Source organism: Coenobita brevimanus, chromosome 57 (genome assembly GCF_032717465.1).
Source record: "Coenobita brevimanus isolate Jiangsu-jjx chromosome 57, ASM3271746v2, whole genome shotgun sequence".
NCBI lineage: Eukaryota > Metazoa > Arthropoda > Malacostraca > Decapoda > Coenobitidae > Coenobita > Coenobita brevimanus.
The window spans coordinates 47,265,907-47,273,492 of NC_137010.1; the positions used below are offsets into that span (position 1 = coordinate 47,265,907).

General features: G+C 40.5%; 1 non-coding gene across 1 annotated transcript; it reads right to left on the reverse strand.

The window, feature by feature from the left end:
* Positions 1 to 3,381: 3,381 nt before the first annotated feature.
* On the reverse strand, positions 3,382 to 3,500 carry LOC145402383 (5S ribosomal RNA). The gene has a single exon (XR_013897740.1). It is a non-coding gene; the product is annotated as a 5S ribosomal RNA (ribosomal RNA).
* Positions 3,501 to 7,586: the final 4,086 nt, after the last annotated feature.

A 7,586-nucleotide genomic window follows, 5' to 3' on the forward strand; every position in this document is an offset into this window, starting at 1 on the left:
TTTAATTTACCCCTCAAAGCAGGTTCAGTTAACTCAGTTAAAGAATTCTGGGAACTCTCAAGGGTGGACACTATACCAATTGACTGAATATTTAAAGACTCCTTTTTGTTCACATCAAGCTGTCTCCTGAAACATTTCTCCGTAGTATGACCAAGCTTACTACAATAAGTACATTTACTTTTCTGAAATCTAGAGGTGAAGCTGGTATTTACTTCCTGAGAAACATCATCTTTATTCTCTTTCCTGTTACCTGTACTCTGAGTAGAGGCAACGTACTTACTCTCAGCTTTCCCTTTTTCTTTAGAATATCTCTTGTGAGTGAGAACATATTCATCAGTTAAAACTGCAGCATCAGACAAATTATCTATTCTTTTCTCATCAAGATATAGGATTACATCTTTATTAATACACCTTTTGAAGTCCTCCAGCAAAATCATCTGCTTAAATTTGTCAAAATCAGAACCCACATTCTTAGAATTTAACCACTGCTCTAACAGATCTTCTTTGATTTTTGCATACTCAACATGGGATTGCTTATCTTGCTTATAAGTTGTCCTAAATTTTACTCTATAGGCTTCAGGAACAAGCTCATAGGCCTTAAGAATCAAGCTCTTAACAACATCATAATTATCAGATTGATCCTGAGGCAAAGATGCATAAGTTATTTGAGCTTTACCGGTGAGAACAGTTTGAAGAAGTACTGGCCAATACTTTTTGGACCAATTAAAACCTGTAGCTACCCTCTCAAACAACTGAAAATACTTTGTTAAATCAGATTCATTAAAAGGAGGGACAAGTTTAACATTTTTAGCCACATCAAAATCATCAGAGCTAGATGATCCAGTTCCACCTTGTTTCATGCGATACTCATGGTCTGCCTGAATCCTAGCAAGTTCAACTTGTGCCTGAAACGCAGCCTCCTTACCACGAGTCTGAAACTCAGCCTCCTTAGCATTTGCCTGAAACTCAGCCTCCTGAATATGAGCTTTTGCCTGAAATTCAGCCTCCTTAGCACGAGCCTCCTGCAGGGCTAGCTGTAACTTAGCTAATTCAATCTGCGTTTGCTCATTTGGAGGAGTTACATTAAACAAGCTTTCATTAATTATGTCAACAATTTGATCTTTAGAATGATGAGAGCGAACAGCAATTCCCAATTGTTGAGCAACAAGCTTAAGTTCATTCTTTGTTTTGTTTTCTACATCACACACTGTTTGCACATTTGACAAAAAATCTTTGGCTTCATCAAGCGTCACAAAATATCAAGCAATATCCTTATGATAATATCCTGAATATCCTGATAAGAGGTCGCCAAATTTATGTTACGGAACAGAGAAAACTGTTCCGCAAAGTTCCAGGTTCAAAACAAAAGAGTTAGGTAAAATTACAAGTTAAAGTTTAATGCTCAAACTAACAACAAAACATTCAGAACTCATAAGGATAATGTAATGGCAAAAAACAGGTTAAATATATGGTAACTGCAATAGCCTCTATTAACACGAAATTAGCAAGAGTAAATTTATCTAAGTCAGCCCTGATAAAATGAGAATACCAGATAATACTCAGTGAATGCAAGATATATTATTACAGATACTAAATATTATTAATAAGGGCTGACACCCAAAACACATGAATCACAAAAATCTTACTAGGCCTAAGAATTAACACCTTACGCTACACAGTACAAGAAAAATTGTAATAACACTCATACTCAAATTACACAGCTGCCAGATGGTTGGAGACTTCCTGAGCACTCACAATAATAACAACTGTACAGGGGAGGACAGAGATGTGAACAAAATGAGGAGTAGATCTAAGTGGCAATAATGCAGAGACTGAGCTCATTATATAGGGGCCGGCAGAGCTTGATACAACTTGTAAGAAGGACGCGCAAATGAAGCCATAGGGGACAAAGAGTTGACACTCCTGCTCTGAACAACAGAAAGAACGACTTACTCTATAAGGGAGGAGGGGGGGAGTGAGGTAGAACACGCTCGTGATCAAACATGCAGCATACTGTACGTTACAATTACACAAAGGATGATGAATTCATAGGTTATGTAACAATATATATATATATATATATATATATATATATATATATATATATATATATATATATATAAGTGGTAGGTGGGGGCGCCCACCATCCACTCACTCGATGTAGTGCTGCTCTCAGGTGTCTGCCCTTTCCTCTCCTCCTTCTTCTCCTTCCTTCTTCTTCTGTCTTTCTTTACTTTATGCTTTCCTTGTCCTTCAGCCTACAGGTGACTTTACACTCTCTCTTTTGTCTTTCTTTCCTTCATTCTTTCCTGTTCCTTCTGCCTATGGGTGACTCTACACTGAGTGACAAGCCAAATGGTTTCCTGTTCACCAGGAAACATTTACTACGCTCGGTGGTAACCATATAACCAAATTATGGCGCCTGATGGTTTAGCAGCACTCCAATCGGATTTAGCCGGTGAAGGTTTATGTGCAAGGGATGGTTGGGGTTATTCTCACATAATGCCACTCAGGGATGAGTGAGGCTGGTCACTCATCTTAAATGTCAGGACCAACTTGACTAGCCCCTGGCTCTTACGCTCCTCATGGGGCAACATAGGATCGGATGATGGATGATGGATATATATATATATATATATATATATATATATATATATATATATATATATATATATATATATATATAGGTGCGGGCGCTCACCATCCACTCACTCGACGTTGTGCTGCTCTCGGATGTCTGCCCTTTCCTCTCCTTCATTCTTCTTTCCTTCCATCCTCTTCTGTGTTTCCTTCATTCTTTCCTCGTCCTTCTGCCTACTGGTGACTTTACACTCCATCTTCCGTCTTTCATTCCTTCATTCTTTCCTCTTCCTTCTGTCTCTGGGTGACTCTGCACTGAGTGACAAGCCAAAAGGTTTCCTGTACACCAGAAAAGCATTTCCTACGCTGGGAGGTAACCATATAACCACATTTTGGCGCCTGGTGGTTTAGTGAGTAAATACGGCGCTCTAATCGGATTGAGCCTGTGAGGGTTTATATCCAAGGGATGGTTGGGGTTTATTGCTCAAGAAATGCCACTCAGAGATGAGTGAGGCTGGTCACTCTCATCTTAAATGTCAGGACCAACTTGCCTAGCCCCGAGATCCTACGCTCCTCATGGGGCACTGTAGGATTGGGTGTTGAATGAATGAAATGAAATATACATACCGGTATATACGGTACATATATACTGTATATATATATATATATATATATATATATATATTCATTCATTCATTGCCAGACGCCATGTATGCCAGACGGGGTGGCCAATGGCTTAGAGTTAATTGTTTTACAGGGAGGGGCACTAATCCTCCACCAACCCCACTTGACACGTAGGGATGCCAACAGCATCTGGTGTTCCCAGACGGTCACCCATCCAAGTACTAACCAGACCCAACGTTGCTTAACTTCGCTGATCGGACGGGAAGCGGTGTACTCAACGTGGTATGGCTATATATATATATATATATATATATATATATATATATATATATATATATATATATATTCGTCCGTAAATGTATATCTTCATATGTACATTTTGCCTGTGACCGGAATATCACTTCTTGAGTTTAATACGACAAATGTTGGTTGTAAACTGATATTTCAAAATTCACGAGGTGGATGGTTCAATCATGGACTCGCTACAAAGTCGCTGGACTGTCTCTCGATTGTCTAGCAACAGTCCAGCGAGAAAGTAGTAGAAATGTCTAGCGACCGTCTCGCAAGTCTCTAGACAGTCCAGAGACAAAGTTGCCTTGTCTCCAATGTGTCTGGTCTGTCGCTCGTCTGTATCTGGATTGTCTCGCAACAGTCGAGAAACATAGTCGTACGACTGTCTCTAGACTTTGTATCTCGGTGCGTACAAGGCTTAAGAAGCTGTATGGGCCTGATGGGGTCCCTTCTGTTGTCCTCAAGAACTGTGTTTCTGTGCTTACACCCTGCCCAGGTAAACTCGTCTTTGTCTTTCTACTTGTACCTTCGTTCTTGCTGGAAGTTGTTCTCATTCAGCCAATCCCAAAGAAGGGTGATCATTCCCAATCCTCTAACTATCGTCCAAATGCTTTAACATCTTGTGTTTCAAAAGTTTTTGAGCCCATTCTTAACAGAAAAATTTTAAAGCATCTTTCCTATTACAACCTTCTTTGTGATCGTCAGTATGGGTTCCGTCAGGGACTTTCCACTGGCGATCTTCAAACCTACCTTTCATATTCCTGGTCATCCTCCTTTCGGGACTTTGGCGAAAGCTTTGCCATTGCATTTGACATCTCAAAGGCTTTCGATCGAGTCTGGCATAAATCTTTAATTTCTAATCTGCCCTCTTACGGTTTCTATCCTTCTATCTGTGCCTTCATCTGTAGCTTCCTTTCCGGTCGTTCTATAGCTGCTGTTGTAGACAGCCATCGTTCTTCTCCTAGATCTATGAACAGTGGTGTTCCTCAGGGCTCTGTCCTATCACCAACTCTCTTCCTTTTATTCATCAATGATCTTCTAAGCAGTACATCTAACCCTATCCAACCGTATGCTGATGATTCCACCCTTCACCTTTCCATTCGGTTCTTGCAATGTCCATCTCAGCAGTTACTTCAACAAACAAGGGATGAGGCTATGGCACACCTACTGTAATGTCTGACGTGGCTCGTACCTCTGACTAGGGTAAAAATAATCTTGTTGTTTTTAATGCATCAAAGACTCAGTTATTACACCTATCAACCCGTCAAAATCTTCCACAGGAATACCCACTAATGTTTAATAATATCCAGCTCAATCCTGCATCATCCTTGAACATGCCTGGGGTTTCATTCACACGGGACTTAACTTGGAAAGATCATATTGCATCTCATGTGAAATCTGCTTCCAAGATATTAGGTGTGCTAAGCCGACTCTGTGCCTTCTTTACTCCTGCACAATTGTTGACCCAATACAGGGGTTTTATTCACCCCTGTTTAGAGTACAACTCTCATGTGTGGGGAGGCTCCCCACATACAGCTCTTCTCAATAGGGTGGAGTTAAAGGCTATTCATCTCATTAACGCTCCTCCTCTTACTGGCTCCCTTCAACCTTTGTCTCTTCGCCACGCTGTTGCCTCTTTAGCTATTTTCTATCGCCACTTCAATGGTCACTGCTCCTCTGAACTGTCTGCTTGTATCCCTCCACCTCTACGACGGGCGCGTAGCACCCGTCTAGCAACAAACTCTCATCCCTTTGCTGTCCAACTCTCTAATGTAGTGGTTCTTAACCTTTTTTGAGTCACGGACCCCTTCGAGACTCAGGTGAAAGCTATGAACCCCTTCCCTACAAAAATGCACATAAGCACATAAACACAGCATTTTGCATGCAATGAATATACTTTATTTTAATGAAAACTACCTCATGCAGTGTATCACATGCACAAAGTATAAAACAGTCTTTACAAAGAATTATTTTCTCAATCTTTTTCATGCAAAAACTAATGACCACTCGATGAAAAAATGAAATACATCCAACTTGTGCAAATTAAACAAAACAAAACTTTAATTCTGCTCAAAGGTTCATTTCAATGAGAGGGTTGTTGTTGTTTGACTTGAATAAGAAGATGAAATTGTGAAGTGGTTTTTGACGAGGAAACACTTATATCATCGCCGACATCCATTTGATTTCGACTTTTCGTTTTGATAGAAACAAGCGCTGAAACCCTGACTCACAAAGGTATGTTGTAGCAATCTGAATCAGAGCACCCATAGCTCGCATTGCCAGACAAGGGTAGACTTGTGTCAACGAACACCAGAATTCAAGACTCTTAAATTTTTTGTTTTGTTTTTGCAGCTAATGATGCCAAACGGCATCACGCAATATCGCTAAATTGTTCTCAATTATTCTGACCTTCACGGACCCCAGGTTAAGAACCCCTGCTCTAATGCAAGAGTTAACCGTTACTCTCAGTCCTTCATTTATGCAACAGGTCAACTCTGGAACTGTCTCCCTCTGTCTGAATTTCCTACTTCCTATGATCTCCCGTCTTTCAAATGCAGTGTGTCCAGGCATCTCAAAATGAATGGATCTTGAATTTGCCTTTCTTTTATATTGTTTTTGTTTCTTTCTTGGAAGGAACGTTAATGCGGGCTCAGCCTTTGGTTCCAACTTCCTCGCATAAATATATATATATATATATATATATATATATATATATATATATATATATATATGTATACAGTACATCCCCCTTGTACGCGCCTATATGGGTGGCAGAGGATGTTGTGTATTAGGAATTCGCGTACTGTGAATACATAAACTTATGGGAAAAATTACATATGGGCAGCACCCCCCTTGGCAACCCTTGAGATGCCTTTCAAACCTAAATATTGTACTATACGGTGAAACGATCTAAGACATATTACCTAAGATAAAGTAAACCAACAAGATTATGGCTTTACTAGGTAAATCAACAAGGATATGGCTTAACTAAACCACCAAGAATATGGCTGCTCACCTTTACCCAAGAGGACAACAGGCGTGATGGAGGTAAGAAAAGGGTCTCAGGCAGGATGAGGCACATAGCATGCATCTCCTGCATCACCCACCACACTATCCGACACACCACCTTCCTCACCACTTTCGTCACCAGCACTTTCGACACTATCACTACCTAATGCACTCACTTCGTTCATTAACCCTTCAAAGTCTATTTCTGACACCTTAGACATTGAATCAGCCTCTTGATCCTCCTCAGGATATGGCTCTTCTGATGTTGAAGGAAGTGATTCCTCACTTTGTTCAAGCCCAAGGAAACGGAAGATGAGTGTTTGCTTCCGTTTGTTTACTTGCTGGTTGTGCTTGTCGGTGTAGTTGCAGAAGGTTCTGTCCAGTGAAGACATCACCTCCTCCCCTCGCAGCTGAGAGCGTTCGATGTCCTTGAATTCTTCCTTGAATTTATCAAGGGCACACAGTACCTTGCTGTTCTCCATCATGGTCAAATCTTCACTCTCCATCACTGGTGTTGCTGCCTTTTCTACTGCTATCTCCTGCTCAAAGTGGGCAGAGTGTAGGCAACCTTTATCACTTCTTGGGGGGACAATGTTGCATACTCGGGGTAACCCTGGATTTGGGCAACTCTTCGCCGCCCGTCTCGCTTACAAGGAGTTCAATTTGCGTACTAATAAAAAATACACTAAAAAAAAAAAAAAAAAAAAAGGTCCTTGCGTAGAAGGGGGATCGTGTACTCAGAACTCGCATACTGTGGGGATGTACTGTATATATATATATATATGTATATATATATATATATATATATATATATATATATATATATATATATATATATATATATATATATATTATAGTATCTGTGTGTGTGTGTGTGTGTGTGTGTGTGTGTGTGTGTGGTAGGTGGGGCACTATGTTGTAGGTGGGGGCACTCACCACCCACTCACTCGATGTAGTGCTGTTTTGGGTGTCTGCCTTTTCGTCTCTTCCATCCTTCCTCTTCTGTCTTACTTTTCTTGTTTCTTTCCTCTTTCTTCCGCCTACGGGTGACTTTACACTCCCTCTTCTGTCTTTCTTTCCTT